At 37.4% G+C, this 17,996-nt stretch overlaps 1 protein-coding gene and 1 pseudogene across 6 annotated transcripts in view; one reads left to right on the forward strand and one right to left on the reverse strand.

The window, feature by feature from the left end:
• Positions 1-17,996, forward strand: part of PPP2R3A (protein phosphatase 2 regulatory subunit B''alpha) — a 187,994-nt gene that overhangs the window by 1,434 nt on the left and 168,564 nt on the right. The gene's annotated exons all lie outside the window — the stretch shown is intronic.
• LOC118352040 (short transmembrane mitochondrial protein 1-like) lies at positions 14,463-14,678 on the reverse strand (annotated as a pseudogene).

The following is a 17,996-nucleotide window of genomic DNA, read 5'->3' on the forward strand; positions in this document are numbered from 1 at the left end:
TCCTAATTTATACATAAAATCTGTTCACATTTATTGCCTCCAAATGGCTCTCCTGGCCTCTCTTGACAGAAGGTGAGATGCTGCGGGGGGAAAAACTTGGATCTTCTATAAATCTGGGAGTTCGGAAATTGAGGACAGGGGAAACAAAGTAAAGTTTTTTGTTTTTTTTTTAAAAACACGAAGCTTTAAAGAAGTCTTTATCAGGACCAGCCTGGCTATTGAATTCAAAAATAGTTACATTCACTAACAACCTAAAAATTGATCAGTTAAAGATTAATTTGTATTCTTAAGTATTTGCATATTTTAAAATGTAGTTGACATTCTGGACACTGAAACGGTTATCTGACTTTATCTTAGTCTGAATTAATTTGACCTTAATGTTTAACTGAAATTCGCTGCCCTAAGAGAATGAAAGTTTTGTTTTAGCAAGAAGGGCATAAAGGAGATGAGTAATTTTGGAGTATGGAGTACTTGAGGGGGCACCTGTTCAAACTGTAACTTTGCTTTTAAACTCTTCATAGGCTCATTAGCTTTGGCAAACATAGATAGTCTCCACTGATTTCTCCCATCACCTTTCAATACACAGTTAAAGCTTTTCTTAACATCTTTCCCCCACCCCTCAGCCCCAGAAAACCCTACCACCTGCAGTAGAGTTGATCACCCTTTTGGGTATTACCATCCTCTAAATTAAGGGTTTTCCTCCATGGTACTGTTGACATTTTGGACCAGATAATTCTTTGTTGTGGAGGGCTATCCTGGTCATTATAGGATGTTTAGCAGCATTCCTGACCTCTACTAAATAGATACCAGTAGTACCACCCCTCCTACACACAATTATAACAGTCACATAACCCACACAGTTGTGACAATCAAAAATGCCTTCAGGTATTGCCAGAGGTCCTCTGAGAGAGCCAAAATCACTCCCCAGTTGAGAACCACTGTTCTAAATAGATTGTTGCCTTAATACCAGTGACCCAGCATTGTCTTCATTTGCTTATGTGTTGATTTTCTCTGCTATCATAAGTTTGAGGGCAGAGCAGAGTGATAGATGCACACATGTATAATGATACAAATACCTCATTACAGTTGTGATAAATTCTGGGAGAAGTGCAGGGTACTCTGAGTACATAAAACAAGGGTCCTGACCTAGTTGGCAACAAGGGAAAGTTTCCTTGGAAAATGACCTTTAAGGTAAGGTGGACATTGAAGGATAAATAGAAATTATAAAGTGAACCCTAGGGGGACAATATTTCAGGCAGAAGGAATAGGATCTTTTCTGAGAACTCAGAGGCCAATGTGGCTGGAACATGGAGAGTGACTCTGGAAAAATTGGTAAAGGTTTTCTTCGAGTAACAGTTCTTGGTCCAGCTTGTTCATCCAAATCACAGGAGGAACTTACAGCAGTACTATTGCCTGGTCCATTAAATCAAAATGTCTCCAGTGGATCCTACTTCCTTCCCCAGCTGCCGTTTTCCCCACACTTTCCAAAGGGATAAGCACTAGTACTAGATTTATCGTCCTCAACATTTTTTTTGTTTGCATTCAAGCAAATGCATATTCTTATTTCTCCTGTTTACAGAAATGGTAGTACACTGTACATATTATTCTTGTTCACAGCAATGTCTTTGAAATCTTTCGTTTCAATACATAGCTTCCTTATTCTTTTGAATGACTGTATAGTATTCCATTGTATGGATATACCACAGATTATTGAACCATTCCCTTATTGGTGGACATTTAATTGTTTCTAATAGTGTACCATAATGAACAGTACAGCCATATGCCAGTTCACATGTGTGAATATAACTGTAGGATAAATTCTCAGAAGTGGAATTTAGGGTCAAATATGTACATACACACATATTTGCGTGTGAAAGATCACTCTGGTCACGTTGGAGGGAATGGTTTAGAAAGTAATAAGTGCTTGTGGGAAACAGCTGACCCTAATTAAGGTAACAAATGCTGTAGAATACATTTTGTTCCCCTACAATTCAATTTTGAAGCCCTTACCCCTCTGTGACTAAATTTGGAGATAGAATCTTTTGTAGGTAATTAAGGTTAAACAGGGTCAAAAGAGTGGGGCCCCAACTCAATAGAATTGGTGGCCTTATAAGTAGAGGAGGTAGGAAAGGCCATGTGAGCACATAGTGAGAAGGTGGCTATCTGCAAGCCAGGAGGAGAAACTGATCTTGCCAGACCTTGATCTGTGACTTCTGTCCTCCAGAATTGTGAGAAAATGAATTTCTGTTGCTTAAGCAATCCAGGCTATAGTATTTTATTATGGCAGCCTGAGCCAACTAATACACAGTGGGAGAGGTAGAAGAGAACAAATGGTAGCTGGGACCATGATGGTAGCAGGGGAGATGGAGATGGATATAGGAGATATGTTTTAGAGGAATAATTGAGGGATGTCTGGGTGGCTCAGTGGTTGAGCATCTGCCTTTGGCTCAGGTCATGATCCTGAGTTCCTGGGATTGAGTCCCACATTGGCTCCCTGAAAGGAGCCTGCTCCTCCCTATGCCTCTGCCTCTCTCTCTGGGTTTCTCATGAATAAATAAATAAAATAAAAAAAAAAAGGCATAGTTAATAAGGCTTCATGATTGAGGGAGAAATAAGTGAGTAGGATGACTCCCAGGCTTGACCAGCCAGGTGAATGGTAGGGCTATTATCTGAGGTAGAGACCACTAGAAGGATTAATAGTTTTGAAGTGAGTTTAAATCACAGTTCACTTTGGGAGTGGTGAGACCTCTAAGTGGAGATTGCACATAAGCTTTTGATAATTCAAATCCAGAGCCCAGAGGAGTGGGCTGAATTGGGGACACGTATTTAGGTGTGAATTGAAGGGTATTGGTGGAATTACCCAGAGCAGAGGTTGGGAATCCATAGCCCACAGCTGAATCTGGCTTACAGATGTTTTGGTTTTCCCATAGAGTGTTTTTTGTTGTTTAATTTTGAGTTAGTTGCCAATAATTTAAAACCTCAAGATTTCCCATGAAAATTTAGATTTGGGGCTTTTCTTTAAAAGTAAGATATAGCACTACTGAGCTGGCAGTAATTGATTGGACCTAAGTCACCATTTATCCCAGCTGCTTTCTAGTTCACCAGAGAGTCCACCACTCCTAGAATTTATGCCTGGCCTGCTTTGTTTTTTTTTTTTTTTATTTTTTATTTATTTATGATAGTCACAGAGAGAGAGAGAGGCAGAGACACAGAGACACAGGCAGAGGGAGAAGCAGGCTCCATGCACCGGGAGCCCGACGTGGGATTCGATCCCGGGTCTCCAGGATCGCGCCCTGGGCCAAAGGCAGGCGCCAAACCGCTGCGCCACCCAGGGATCCCTGTTTATTTACTTCTCTGACCCTGTAGGCATTTGAGGGTATAGTCTCTGCTCTAGGAAGAGAGTATAGAACAGTAATTCTCATCTTGGCTGCACATTGAAAATATTGGATAATTTAAAAGTACTGTTGCTGATAGCCACACCAGAAATTTGTTTGTTTACCTGATCTGAATTGTAGCCTAGGATTTTTAAAAACCTCAGGTGATTCCACTGAGCAATGGAAGTTGAGAACCATTGACAGAGATTAAGAAGAGAATAGAGCTCAGGCCCAGTGTTTCAAAGTTGAGTAAAGGAGGATAGCTCCAGGATAAGGGATGAGAAGTGGCCAGAGAGGTACAGTGGAGTGGGATCTCGCTTGCAACTAAGGTATGCAAACTTAAGGTAGCCCAATATACTTGAAGATGTTTTTAATTAGACAAGAGAGAACGGTGTTCATTTTGCATGTATACTTACTGTTTGTTTTGCATATACCTGTGTGTGTATATATGTGCTGTTCATTAGTGCCTAGAGTTATGTATACAAAAAAAAGCTATGCTTTATTCAGTGGGCTATTTAAAGGATTTCAAGAGTAATTTAAACTATGCTTGATTTTTGTCTTAGGTATTTACTTTAGAATCTAATTCCAAATTAAGATGTGTCATAAAAGCCGTATTAGAAAAGGGAAGAATTATCAAGATGTAGATTGAAAATGATTGGTTGAATTTAGCAAGATGGAGTCTTTGACCTCAGCAAAACCATTTTAAATTGGAAGAAGCAGAAACTAGATTGAAGTGGGTAGAAAATAAGGTAATGGAAGGGGTGAATGTTGGGGAAATCTTGAGTTTACCCTAGAAGGGGAGTGATGAGGGAAGATCAGGTGTCTTATATGTCTGTATGGTAGGTGCAGCCTGTGGGGATACCCAAATGCTTCTAACTTTTGAGGGAGGTAACTCAGTGGAGCCTGATTACCCTTCTCCATTTCAGAGGAGTCTTACTTCTATTTGTTTTGGAGACTTTGTGCTTTCCACGGAGGAGATATTTTGCCAAGACCTTTGAGACTCAGATGTTAGTGATTAAGCCCTCTCTTTCTTATCTGGAAAAACCATAGGGCTCCTAAAGGCCAGCAGGGCGCCAGTGACCCTGACATCATCCTCCCATTGAACTGATGAACAAAGATCAGATTGTTGGCATGTCGAAAATGGAGTACTTGGCCATGTTAGGGAATATGTATCTAGCTTTCAGATTCCCAGGAGCAATTTTTGTGGCTGTATTTTGTCCATGTAACTTGATATTATAGATGGTTTTCCAGTTGCATATATGTAAAATTTCTCATACTTCGAAATCTTTATTATTGACACTGATTAGAGGGTATGGATATAAATTAGAGCTCAAAGAGAACACTGAACACACCGGTTTCCAAAAGGTTGTGTGAATGCTGGAATGCAGTTACCTTGAAGACCTTGGATTAGAGTGGCTGTCCCGAGTGGGTTGTCATGCACATGGCCTCTACCAATCTGTCTCTTACCCATCTCTGTCTCATTGACAATCTTAACCTGGCATAGGAGGTTTAAAGAGTTGTAATCTACAGCAGAACAGAAACCATAGGGGTTGGAAAATGCCAAGGATTTATTACTAAGGAATGAAGTTGATTAGTTGAAGGCATAAGCCCCATTGCTATACTCTTTTTGTAAACAAGAATGTCATCCTGTGAGGGATAAGCCTTCATAGCTGCTATTAGTTCATCCATTCGGTGGATGATGGTTAACTTCTATATAAAGGATGCCTTTATGACGTGAGTAGCAGACCTTGGTCTACAAAGGTTTGTACCAGGAGTTTACGATAAGAAAACATTTTGTTTAGAAACTTGTATGTGCCTGGACAATTGTAGGAATTCCACCATCATAGATAGAGTTAGGTACTATGCCTGGATGGTGGTGGATAGGGGGACAAGTTCATTGCCAAGGTGGTTCAGAGCTTCTTTGGTTTGCAGAAGAAATAGGATGGTTGAGTGGGCAGAGGACTTGCAATCAGTTCTTGGGTGCCAAGCCTTGATCTGTCAAATGACAGCTGTGTGATTTTTTTTAATTGAGTTAAAGTTCACATAATATTAAGTTAATCAGTTTAACCATTTTAATGTATACAATTCAGGACTCTCAATATATTTGCAATGCTGTGCAACCATCACTATTAATTCCAGAACATTTTTATCACCCCAAAAGGAAACTATACCCATTAAGCAGTCACTTTCCATTCCTCTCTCCCCCTATTCCCTGAAAACCAACAATCTGCTTCTGTCTCTGTGGAGTTGTCTATTCTGGACATTTCATATAAGTGGAATCATACAAAGATGATTTAATTATGACTGGCTTTTTTTCATTTAGCATAATTTTGTATAAGGTTCATTCATGTTGTAGCATATGTTCCTTTGAATAATAATCATTCTTTTCTTTGAATAATAATTCACTTGTATGGGTATACTATATTTTGTTTATCCATTCATCAGTTGATGAATATTTGTCTTGTTTATTCCTTTTGGCTATTATAAATAGCGCTGCTAAGAACATTCATGTATAATTTTTTGCTTGAATACCTGTTTCAGTTCTTTTGTGTACATACATAGGAGTGGAATTGCTGGGTCATATGGTAATTCTATATTTAACTTTTTGAGAAACTACCAAACTGTTTTCCATAGCAGCTGCACCATTTTATATTTCCACTAGCAATGTTCTGAAATTCTAGTTTCTCCACATCCTTGTTAATATTTGTTCTTTTCTTTTCTTTTTTTTTTTAAGAGAGAAAGAGATGAGGGGAGAAGGGGAGGAGGAAGAGGAGAGAGAGAGAGGGAGAGAGAGAGAGAGAGAGAAAGAGAGAAAATGAATCTTAACCAGGCTCCATGTCCAGTGCAGAGCCTGATGTAGGGCTCAATCTCACGACGCTGAGATCATGCCCTGAGCCAAAATGGAGTTGGACATTTAACCAGCTGAGCCACCCGGGTCCCCCTCTGGGTTTTCTTTAAAGTTTTTATTTTAATTTCAGTTAGTAAACATACAATTAGTAAACATATTAGTTTCAAGTGTATAGTATAGTGGTTCAACGATTCTATACATTACTCAGTGCTTATCACAAGTGCACTCCTTAATCCCCATAGCCTATTTAACCTCTCCCCCTCTCCCCCAGCTTTTTTCTTTTTTTTTTTTTTTTTTAGTTATAGCTATCCTAGTGGGTGTGAAGTAATATCTCATGATTTTGATTTTGATTTTCTTAATGACTAATGAATGATGCTGAGCATCTTTTCATGTACTTTTTGGCCATCTGTATACCTTCTTTGGAAAGATGTCTATCCAAGTCCTTTGTCCATTTTTTAATTGTTTGTCTTTTGGTTTAGTTGTTAAGAGTTCTTTATATATTCTGGATACTAGACCCTTGTCAAATATATTATTTACAAATATTTTCTTTCATACTGTAGGCTACTTTTTCACTTTCTTAGCAGTGTCCTTTGCACATAGGCTTTTAATTCTGAAGTTGGATTTCTGTTTTTTTCTTTTGTTGCTCATACTTTTGGTGTCCTAAGAATCCATTGCCAAATCTAAGGTCATGTCAGTTTACCCCTGTGTTTTCTTCTAAGAGTCTGTAGTCTTAGAATTTACATTTAGGTCTTTAATCCATCTTGAGTTAATTTTTATGTGACATAGGGTCCAACTCCATTGTTTTGCATGTGGATATCATATTGCCCCACCACTATTTGTTGAAAGAGCTATATGTTCTTATACAAGTCTCAGACCCTGTTTTCCCATTTGTGAAATGAAAGTAATAAAAATACTTGCCTCACAAAGTTGTAAGATTAAAAAGAGAAGATGTATGTTGAACAGTAAAAATCACTAAACAAACTTGTGATTACTATTGTTTTGTCATATATATATTTCATTTGTACAAGGTCTCTGTAAGTTAGTGTCATTCAGCAACCACTAGAAGTCTTCCATCTAGTGCATAGTGAGTCATGACATAGAGGATTGGGGACCAAGTTTTACCTCTGAGTACAAAGTCACAGGGCCTTGATGCAAGAGGTAGTTGGAGAGATTGTACGAATCCAAAATTGAAAGTATACGTGCTCTTGTAGAGCATGTATTTGTCAAATTCTGTTGCTATTCCTCTCAAATTTAGGTGTTCTCAGCATGTAAGGCATGGTTTTAACTTAATTTAAAATTTTTAAAAGTTTTTAAAGCTAAAGAGTTTTCAGGCATAGTAGGAATAAAGGCAGTTCTTTTTATTGGACTAAGAATCATCACATTTCACTTTATCAGTTTTAAATGTCTAGAACTAAGACTTTTCCTGACTCAGTGGCTAGTGACCTTGCTTAGTTCAACCAACAAGTATTTTTTTTTTCTTAAAGATTTTATTTATTCACAAGAGACACACACACAGAGAGAGAGAGAGAGAGAGGCAGAGACACAGGCAGAGGGAGAAGCAGGCTCCATGCAGGAAGCCTGATGTGGGACTCGATCCCTAGACTCCAGGATCACACCCTGGGACAAAGGCAGGCGCCAAACCGCTGCACCACCCAGGGATCCCAATTGTTAACTTTCTAATGGACATTTTTCTTGCCTAAAGATCTAAACATAGAATCTTAACATTTTTTTATATTTTTACACAAAATTTAGGTCTCTAATTCATCTGGAGTTTTTTTTTGCATAGTGTAAGGGAGAAATCTTGTTCAGTTGGCCATTCATTTGGAATAATCTTTAAACCACTGAGCCACCCAGGGATCTCCCCAACAAGTATTTCTTGAGTTACTGCTATATGCCAACCACTATACTAAATACTAGAGATATAGTGCCTTAACATGCAAGACCAAACTCTTGCCCCTACATACCCTTCTAAATCTATTCTTTTTTACAGTTGTCTGAGTCCAGTTCCTTTCCACCAGTCCCTTTTGAGTCCATGCCTATCAGATCTTTATCTCCCCTCCCAGCCAAGCCCTCCACATTGCTAACTCCATCCACTGAGTTAGTTCTCAGTCTTTTTTTTTTGTTATTGTTGTTGTTACTTGATCTTACAGCAGCATTTTGCACGGTTGATCCTCTTTCTTTGATTTGCTTTCTTCTCTTAGCTTCTATAACATTGCTTTCTCTGGATTTCCTCCCACCTTACTAGAGGATTCTTTCTCCATCTTCTTGATAGTTCTTCATTTTCCTGATCACTGAAAGAAGGAGTTCTGCTTACTCCTCAAACCTCTGTTCTTCCTTATTAGCGCTATTTCCTTGCATTTCACCCAGTCTCATGACTTCAAATACCATCTATATGCCAACAGCCACATAGCAATGACTACCAGATCTTATCTCCAAGTTAGACCTCTCCTTTGGATCTCATACTCTGATATCAGAGTGCCTACTTGACATCTCCATTTGGATATCTAACAGATATCTCAAAACTGAACTGATTTTCCCCTCCAAAACCCACTCTTCCTGCAGCCTTTCCCATCTCAGTAAATAGCAGTTGCCTTCTAGTCACCCAGGCCAGAAACCTTGTCGTCTGTTTCTTTCTTCCCACATTCAGTCTGTCAGCAAACCCTGACAAAGTTGGCTCTACTTTCAGAATGTATCTAGAATCGGTCACAATGCCACTATTTCTCCAGCTTCCACCTTCTCCAAACCACCATCATATCTTACCTGGATAATTGCCATAGCCTAATTCTTTTTTCCCTGCTTTTGTCCTTGCTCTCCTATAGCCTGTTTTCAATACAGCAGCTCAGGGCACTCTGTTAAAAGTCAGTTCTTAGCTCAGAAGCTTTATGCTTACCTACAAGGCCCTACATAATCTAAACCCCCACCTACCTCTCTGGCCTCACCTTCTACTATTTTCCCCTGTGCTTACTTTGCCCGAGTCACAAATGGCACTTTGTTCGCCCTCCCAACAAATCGGTTATGTTCCTGTCAGAGCCTTTGCTTTCCCCCAGTATCTACAAAGCTCCCCCCTCACTTCCTTTGGATCTTTGCTAAAGTTCATGTTCTCCAACACACTCTATCTCCTTGCCTTTCAAACTCTGCTTCTCAGAGCTCTCAGTAGTCTGGTTGTTCCTCCCACCCCACCCCCTGAGACTGAGTGCTAAAGCTGTCTCTCTCGCCCATATTTATTTATCTTTAAGCTTATATTTGAAGAGAGTCCCTTCAGTTAAAAAAGCAGTTTGAAAACTGCTTGACTATGAGGTTAGAAATAAAAAGCAGAGATTAGCAGCTGTGAATGGAGATGTCATTAAGGACTTAGGAATCATAGCAAGGGCACACTTATCCTTTCCATTTTGTGGATCACAGGCATAGTCTCTATTTTAGTCTTGGGGGTGGAGCCCTGTAATACTTTTGTGTTCATCAGTACTCCTAGCAATGCTCCTATTAGTGTCAAGCCTTCACTCAAGCACTGTGGCTCAGGTGTCAGCATTTTGTCTTTCAGCATGGTATGTCTTGGTATTCTTGGTTGAAACCTCTTCTCCATGGTAGGCCCTGCTCAATAAGCAGAGGAAGCTCATTTGGTGCTGGTGGCAGTATGGGATCTATATATTAAAGGCAGTTAAGAGTTACATATAATGGGCAGCCCGGGTGGCTCAGTGGTTTAGCGCTGCGCTGCCTTCAGCCCAGGGCATGATCCTGGAGATCCAGGATCAAGTCCCGCGTCAGGCTCCCTACATCAGGAGCCTGTTTGTCCCTCTGCCTGTGTGTGTGTGTGTCTCATGAATAAATAAAATGTTTTTTAAAAAAAAGAGTTACATATAATGGAAAGAGTGTGTTGATTCTACTGTGAGATGCTCCAGACTCTAAAGAAAAGGGCAAGCATCATATCCAGTGACAGTCTCCCTGGATAGCAACTTCAGAGGCTTCATTTGGCTCATTGTTTTTCAGCCTATCTGCAAACCTGCAGGCCTTCTCACTGGTTATTAAGCAGGAATGATGCTTGTTTTGATTTGCTATTTTAAAAGACAGTACATGAGGGTACATGACACAGTACCCATGACAGTAAATTCTAATGAATTTTTAAACAAGGATCATATAACTATATTCTCCTTGCCTTGGCCCTTTTCCTAGATGAGCTAATTTCCTAGATGACAAACAAGTAGTAAATAATGTACTTTCAGATAGTGGTAATAGTGCTGTGAAGAAAACTAATGCCCCATAATAATAAACACTTGGGTTGCTTCTGATTTTTCCCTCTTTTAAACATTACTGCAATGAACATCCTTGTACTTATGCAAATATGTGATGTTTGTGTTGCATGTATTCTGAAAGATTGAATTGCTGGATCATATGATCATATCATCAGAATTTTAATAGATACTGCCAAATTGGTCACCAAGGTGTCTGTGCTAATATTACATATAATATAATTAAAAGTGGTAATATATTTCAGTTTTCCAATAAATGAAATATTTCCATGATTTTTTAGTTATACTAGTAATATTGAATACCTTCTTTTTGTAAAAAAAGATTGACAGGCAAAAAAAAATCCTCATGCCTTCTATCAATTTATAAATTTTCACCTTTCAAAAGTTTTTAAAACTCATGTCTGCTTGTTTTCACTTTTATTTCCCTGTTGAATAGCTGTCTTTTCTCGAGTTTTTGACCATTTGTATTTCTTTTTTTTTTTTTTTTTTTTTTGGATTGCACAACAAAGAATGCTAGTTATCTTCTGTGATCCATTCTTCATTCATCTTTAGTAATGGGAACCCCAGCTCTGGCCAAGCCCATTGCTGCCCGTCTGGAAGACCACATTCCTTGGCCTCCTTAGAGCTAAGTTATAACCATGTGAGTTTTAGCTGATGATACATAAGTAGAAGTGTTTGGTGTAACTTTCTGAAATCTTAAACGGAGAAGGCACTCTCTTCCTCATTCCTTACCCATCTTATGTTGGAACACATGACTGGAGCTCTAATAGCCATCTTGGAAAACGAGGACTGTCATAAAGTAAGCCAGAAAAACTGAATCTCTGAGCGTCTGGTGGAGCCACTGCACCAACCCTAAACTTATTTTGTATGAGCGAGAAATTTAACTTCTGTCTTGTTTAAGCACTCTTATTTTTGGTTTTTCTGTTACATGTGGATAACAAATACTTGTCTTATTTATTTTTAGGAGTTCTCTGTGCCCTATATACGCATCTTTATTATAAAAATGGTACATTTTCCTCTAGTCTGTTGAAGTCCTCACCCTTTGTTTATAATAGTTTTTCATTTCAATCTCAAATTTACTTTTCTTTGCCTTTATGGCTTTTGATTTTACTGACTTTTTTTTTTATTGTTAACTTTTTTTTTTTAATTTTTATTTATTTATGATAGTCACAGAGAGAGAGAGAGAGAGGCAGAGACACAGGCAGAGGGAGAAGCAGGCTCCATGCACCGGGAGCCCGACGTGGGATTTGATCCCGGGTCTCCAGGATCGCGCCCTGGGCCAAAGGCAGGCGCCAAACCGCTGCGCCACCCAGGGATCCCAATTGTTAACTTTCTAATGGACATTTTTCTTGCCTAAAGATCTAAACATAGAATCTTAACATTTTTTAATATTTTTACACAAAATTTAGGTCTCTAATTCATCCGGAGTTTTTTTATGCATAGTGTAAGGGAGAAATCTTGTTCAGTTGGCCATTCATTTGGAATAATCTTTATAACAGGTAGCACGTCAAATTATCAGTTAATAAATTCTCATATATGCATAGATTGGTTTTAAAAATCTGTTTAGTTTCATTAATCTTTGGTTCTTTGCCAATAATATACTTTTAATTACTATAGCTTTAAAATGTGATTTTTGGTGAGGCAAGGTCTTCTTTCTTTGTTCTTTCTTACAAATTAAATGTTAAATGGCTATAGCATAATATTTGGAAAACATGTAAAGTGAAGAGTATAACAATACAGTGTACATTTTTTTATCCACAGCTCAGCCTAGGGGAAATATACTGTTATTTCTTTGTGTTTGTCCCCTCACCCCAAAGCTGTCTTGACTCTTGTACATTTTCTCTTCTGTGTGGAGTTTTAGAGTTAGCTTATAAAATGATCTTAGAATTAAACATGTTATTATTTTTTTAAGATTTATTTATTTATTCATGAGAGACAGACTGAGAGAGAGAGGCAGAGACACAGGCAGAGGGAGGAGCAGGCTCCTTGCAGGGAGCCTGATGTGGGACTCAACCCAGATCTCGGGATCACGACCTGAGCTGTGGTCAGCTGAGCCACCCAAGTATGCCAATGATCTTAGAATTAAATTATATCATTGAAGACAGTAATATTATGTGTCTATATTAATAACTGCTGTTTGGAAATTAATAAACTAATTATTTAAATGCTTTTCCGATTTAAAAACAACAAATTTGAGTGATGTGATGTGAACAGTGGTTAGGAGATACGAGTTGAATGTGATTATGGTCTTCAGTAGTAGTCAGTTTAGCATCTGTTTTGGTGGCTTGTGACCATTACACTGTTTTTCTTTTTTCATTGAGAGATAATTGGCATATAACACTATATTAGTTTCAGGTGTATAATATAATGACTTAATATATGTATATATTGTGAAATGAACACCACAAGGTCTAGTTAACATCTGTTACCACATTGTTTTTTTTTTTCTTGTGATAAGAACTTTTAAGACTTACTTTCATCAATTTAGCTATTATAAGTAATGCTGCAGTGAACATAGAAGCATAGATCTTTTTGAGTTAGTGTTTTCATTTCCTTCAGATAAATACCCAGAAGTGGAATTGCTAGGTCATATGATAGTGTCCACCAATGGATAAATGAATAGAGAAAATGTAATGTGTACTCACATACATACACATACACACACACACACACACTGGAATATTATTCAACCATAAAAAGAAGGAAATCCTGCCATTTGCAACAATATGGATGGTCTTTGAGGACATTATACTAAATGAAATAAATTAGAGAAAGACAAATGCTGTGTGATCTCACTTCTGTGAGATCTAAAAAAAAAAAAAAACATGAAAACCAAAAATCCAAACTCATAGATGCAGAGAACAGACTGGTGGTTGACAGGGACACCGGGGGGCTCAGTGGTTAAGTGTCTGCCTTTGACTCAGGGCCTGATCCTGGAGTCCCACATTGGGTTCCCTGCATGGGGCCTGCTTCTCCCTCTGCCTGTGTCTCTGCTTTTCTCTCTCTCTGTCTCTCATGAATAAATAAATAAAATCTTAAAAAAAAAAAAAAGACTGGTGGTTAACAGAGGTGGAGGGTAGATGGTGGGCAAAATGGGTAAAGGCAGTCAAAAGGTACAAACTTCTAGTCATAAAATAAGTCCTGGGGATGTAATGTACAGTATGGTGAATACAGTTAATAATATTGTATATTTGAAAGTTGATGAAACTAAATCTTAAAAGCCACCAGTAGTGCACAAGGGTTCCCTTCTCTCCACATCCTTGCCAATGCTTATTTGTCTTTTTATAATAACCACTCTAACAGGTGTGAAGTGATAACTCATTGTGATTTTGACTTATATTCTGATGATTAGTGATGTTTAGCACCTTTTCATATACCTATTGGCCATCTCTGTGTTGTTTTAGGAAAAATGTCCATTCAGTCTTCTCATTTTTTAATTGGATTGTTTGGAGTTTTTTGCTATTGAGTTTTATGAATTCTTTATATATTTTGGACATTAGCCCATTATCAGATATATAATTTGCCAATATTTTCTCCTGATCACTAGGTTGCCCTTTCATTTTGTTGATGGTTTACTTTGCTGTTTAGTAGCAGGTTGTTGTTGTTTAAACAGCCATTATAATTGCTAAACTGTAAAATTAACATTATTTATGTCTGATCGGCTATACAAAACTCATCAATATTTCCTTCGAAAAAAATAGAAATTCTGAAGAATAAAAGCGAGACTACTAATTAAAGATCACATTTACTAATCTATCACCATAATTCTAGTCAGGCCATCTCAAGTGGCTGGAAGGAGGAAGGGATGAGGTGAGGAAGTTGGAAAGAGTGGTTCTTAACTTATGGCCCCATCTGTGCTCTCAGGCAACATAGGATCTAGCTGAGAGGAAAATGGTTGAGGCTGGAATTTAAAACAAAAGCTTTTGGTTCAGATGGTAAGAAGGTCCTTAAGAACAGCAGAATCAGTGTATCCAGAAGGCAGTGCTGGAGTCTGCCTCATGAACTCAGGGGTTTCTTCTTGGCATCCAAGTCCTTTTAAATTTCTTCTAGTTTTTTTGTATATCATAGTTCTGAGCCAGATACATTCCAACCATGTTACCAAAAGTAAATCCACGCAGGAGCTGGAGCATGGTGTAGGCGAGGAGGGCATGAAGGGCGGCTGCAGCTCTGTGAGCGTGTCCAAGCCTCTCTCTCCTCAATAGAAGTTTTTAGTTTGATGTAGTCCCACTTGTTTATTTTTGCTTTTATTGCCTTTGTTTTTGGTGTCAAATCTAAAAAATCCTCACCAAAACCAGTGTCAAAGAGCTTGTTGCCTGTGTTTTCTTCTAGGAGTTTTATGGTTTCAGGTTTTACATTCAGTCTTCAGTCCATTTTTAATTGATTTTTGTGTATGGTATAAGAGATTGATCCAATTTCATTCTTATGCATGTAGTTATTCAGTTTTCCCAACACCATGTATTGAAGAGACTGCCCTTTCCCCCAGTTTATTCTTGACTCCTTTGTCTTAATTAATTGACTATATATGGGTTTATTTCTGGGCTCTATTCTGCTCCATTAATTTATGTGTCTGTTTTTATTCCAATATGGCAGTTTTGATAACTTTATCTTGCAATATAGTTTGAAATCAGGGAGTAATGCCTCCTGATTTGTTCTTGTTGCTCAAGATTGCTTTGGCTTGTCACAGTCTTTTGTGATTCCATACAAATTTTGGAATTGTTTTTCTTTTTCTATGAAAAATGCCATTGGAATTTTGATAGGGATTGAACTGCACCTGTAGATCGCTTTGGGTAGTTACAGACATTTTGACAATATTAGGTCTTCCAATATATGAGCATAGAATATCTACATTTATTTGTGTCTTCAATTTCTTTCATCAGTGTCTTAGAGTTTACAGTGTACAGGTCTTTCACCTTCTTGGTTTTATATTAATTCTCAGGTATTTTATTTTTTTTTGATGCAGTTATAAATGGGATTGTTTTCTTAATTTTTTTTCTGATAGCTTATTATTAGTGTATAGAGACACAAGTGAGTTTTGTATCCTGCAACTTTACTAAGTTCATTTATTCTAACAGTTTTTCAGTGGAGTTTTTAGAGTTTTCTATATAAGTGATATGTCATCTGCAAATAGAGACAGTTTTACTTCTTTTCTGATTTGGATGCCTTTTATAAAATTTCTTTGTCCTGCCTATTTACCCTAAGACTTCCAATAACTACGCTGAATAAAAGTGGTGAGAGTGGGCATCCTTGTCTTGTTCCTGTTCTTGAGTATGAGGTTACCTGTGGGCTTGTCACACATGAGCTTTCTTTTGTTGAGGCACATTCTCTCTATACCCACTTTGTTGAGAGTTTTTATTAAGAGTGGATGTTGTATTTTGCCAATGCTATTCCTGTATCGAGATGGTTATAAGATTTTTATCCTTTATTTTGTTAATATGGCATATTACATTAATTGATTTGTGGATGTTGAACCATCCTTGCATCCTTGTAAAAGATGCACTTGATCATGGTATATGATCCTTTTGTTGTATTGTTGAATTTAATTTGCTTACCTTTTGCTGAGGATTTTTGCATCTATGTTTATCAGGGATATTGGCCTATAATTTTCTTTTCTTGTAGTGTCTTTTTTTTTTTTTCTTGTTTTTTTTTTTCTTGTAGTGTCTTTGGCTAGTTTTGGTGTCCAGATAATGCTAGCCCTGTAAAATGAATTTGGAAGCATTTCTTCATCTTTCTGTTTTTTTTTTTTTTTTTTAAGATTTTGAGGAAGACTGTGATGCTGTTTTTAATTGTTTTTAGTCACAAGCTTAATTTGTACTCATAATTGGCTATTGCTTAAAAGTGAAACATGTGTGAAACACATGTCAAAACATTATGAATTAGTGAGGAGCATGAAAAATGATAATTCTGAAAAATTCTTTCAAGATGTCCCTTATGGAATACATAAGCTGCATTCATCTGATCAAAATTAAAACAAAAAAATCAAGATGTCCCTAATACTAAACAAACTACATGATTAAAGGAAGCTGGGTAAAGGGTATAAGGAAATTCTCTTTTCTGTCTTTGCAGTTCTTCTGGAAATTATAGCTATTTCAAAATAAAAGGTTTTTAAAAATTATTATAAATATAGAAACATTAGCCAGGCATACCTTATGTTTAAAGTTATACATGTATTTAGGGATCCCTGGGTGGCTTAGCAGTTTGGCACCTGCCTTCGGCCCGGGGCGTGATCCTGGAGACCCCGGATCAAGTCCCACGTCGGGCTCCCTGCATGGAGCCTGCTTCTCTCTCTCTCTCTCTCTCTCTCTGCCTATGTCTCTGCCTCTCTCTCTGCTCTCTGTGTGTCTCTCATTAATAAATAAATGGAATCTTTAAGAAAAATAGTTATACATGTATTCATACATGCACATAATTGGTGTTTGCTGTTTCCTATACTTAAGGTTACTCTAAAGAAAATAATTTCAGATTGGTTCACTAAATATAAATACAAGGTTAAGATATGCTATTGAGGGCAGCCTGGGTGGCTCAGCGGTTTGGCTTTGCCTTCAGCCCAGGGTGTGATCCTGGAGACCTGGGATCAAGTCCCACATCAGGCTCCCTGCATGGAATGGAGCCTGCTTCTCCCTCTGCCTGTGTCTGTCTGTCCGTCTCTCTCTCTCATGAGTAAATAAATTAAATCTTTAAAAAAAAAAAAAGATATGCTATTGAATCTCATGAAATATAGAAGGGGCCCAATCAATTTAAGATGGATTGTCAGTTAAAAGACTTCATGTTGTATTAAATAAGAGGTTTGCTTTAAAATTTTTCAACTTACTATATGATAGTGTTGCTGACAGCTGGATATTTATTATGATTGATTGCCCTCTGTTTAGGTATTTAAATTTTAAAAAGGAAAAATTTAAAAGCTTGAAAATATGAAAAAAAAAATAGCTCATTCTATCCAATTCAGCTTTTCATTTATTGATAATAAAGATCTACAATTTATTGTTTGCTGATAATTTCTCTCAAAGAGTAGCGTGAAACCATTTCTCCTACTTTGACATTTAAAAACTAAACCTCCAACTTATGGAAGAATCCTAAGTATCAAGTTTTAAAAATCACTTTGTTTATTTTGGATGCTATAGTACAAATTAAATTTGAGCCTGCATTTCAGTATACATTTGGTGCTAAGTCTCCATCTTTTAATTTAATACATTTGGTTGGAAATCCATCTTGTAATTTCTTGATAATATCATTGGACAACATATTGTTTTCTTTACATGATAAAACAGTTCACCGGTAAGTAGAAGTCAAAATTTATTTTTAGATATTATCAGTATAATTTAAAACTTTGCTATGTGAACTTTATAACAGATCTTTAATAATGTCAATCTAAGAATATTTTTACTTATTTATATATGCTTTATCATGTGTCATATAAACTTTTTAAATGATTTTAAATATTCCTAGGAAGTTTTGCAATATTACTTTTTGAAGGTCACTACTCAAAAAAGGTTGGGAAGCACTGATCTGCGCTGTAGGCTTGATCACTGAAAT

This window comes from Canis lupus, chromosome 23 (assembly GCF_003254725.2).
Source record: "Canis lupus dingo isolate Sandy chromosome 23, ASM325472v2, whole genome shotgun sequence".
Classification (NCBI taxonomy): Eukaryota; Metazoa; Chordata; class Mammalia; order Carnivora; family Canidae; genus Canis; species Canis lupus.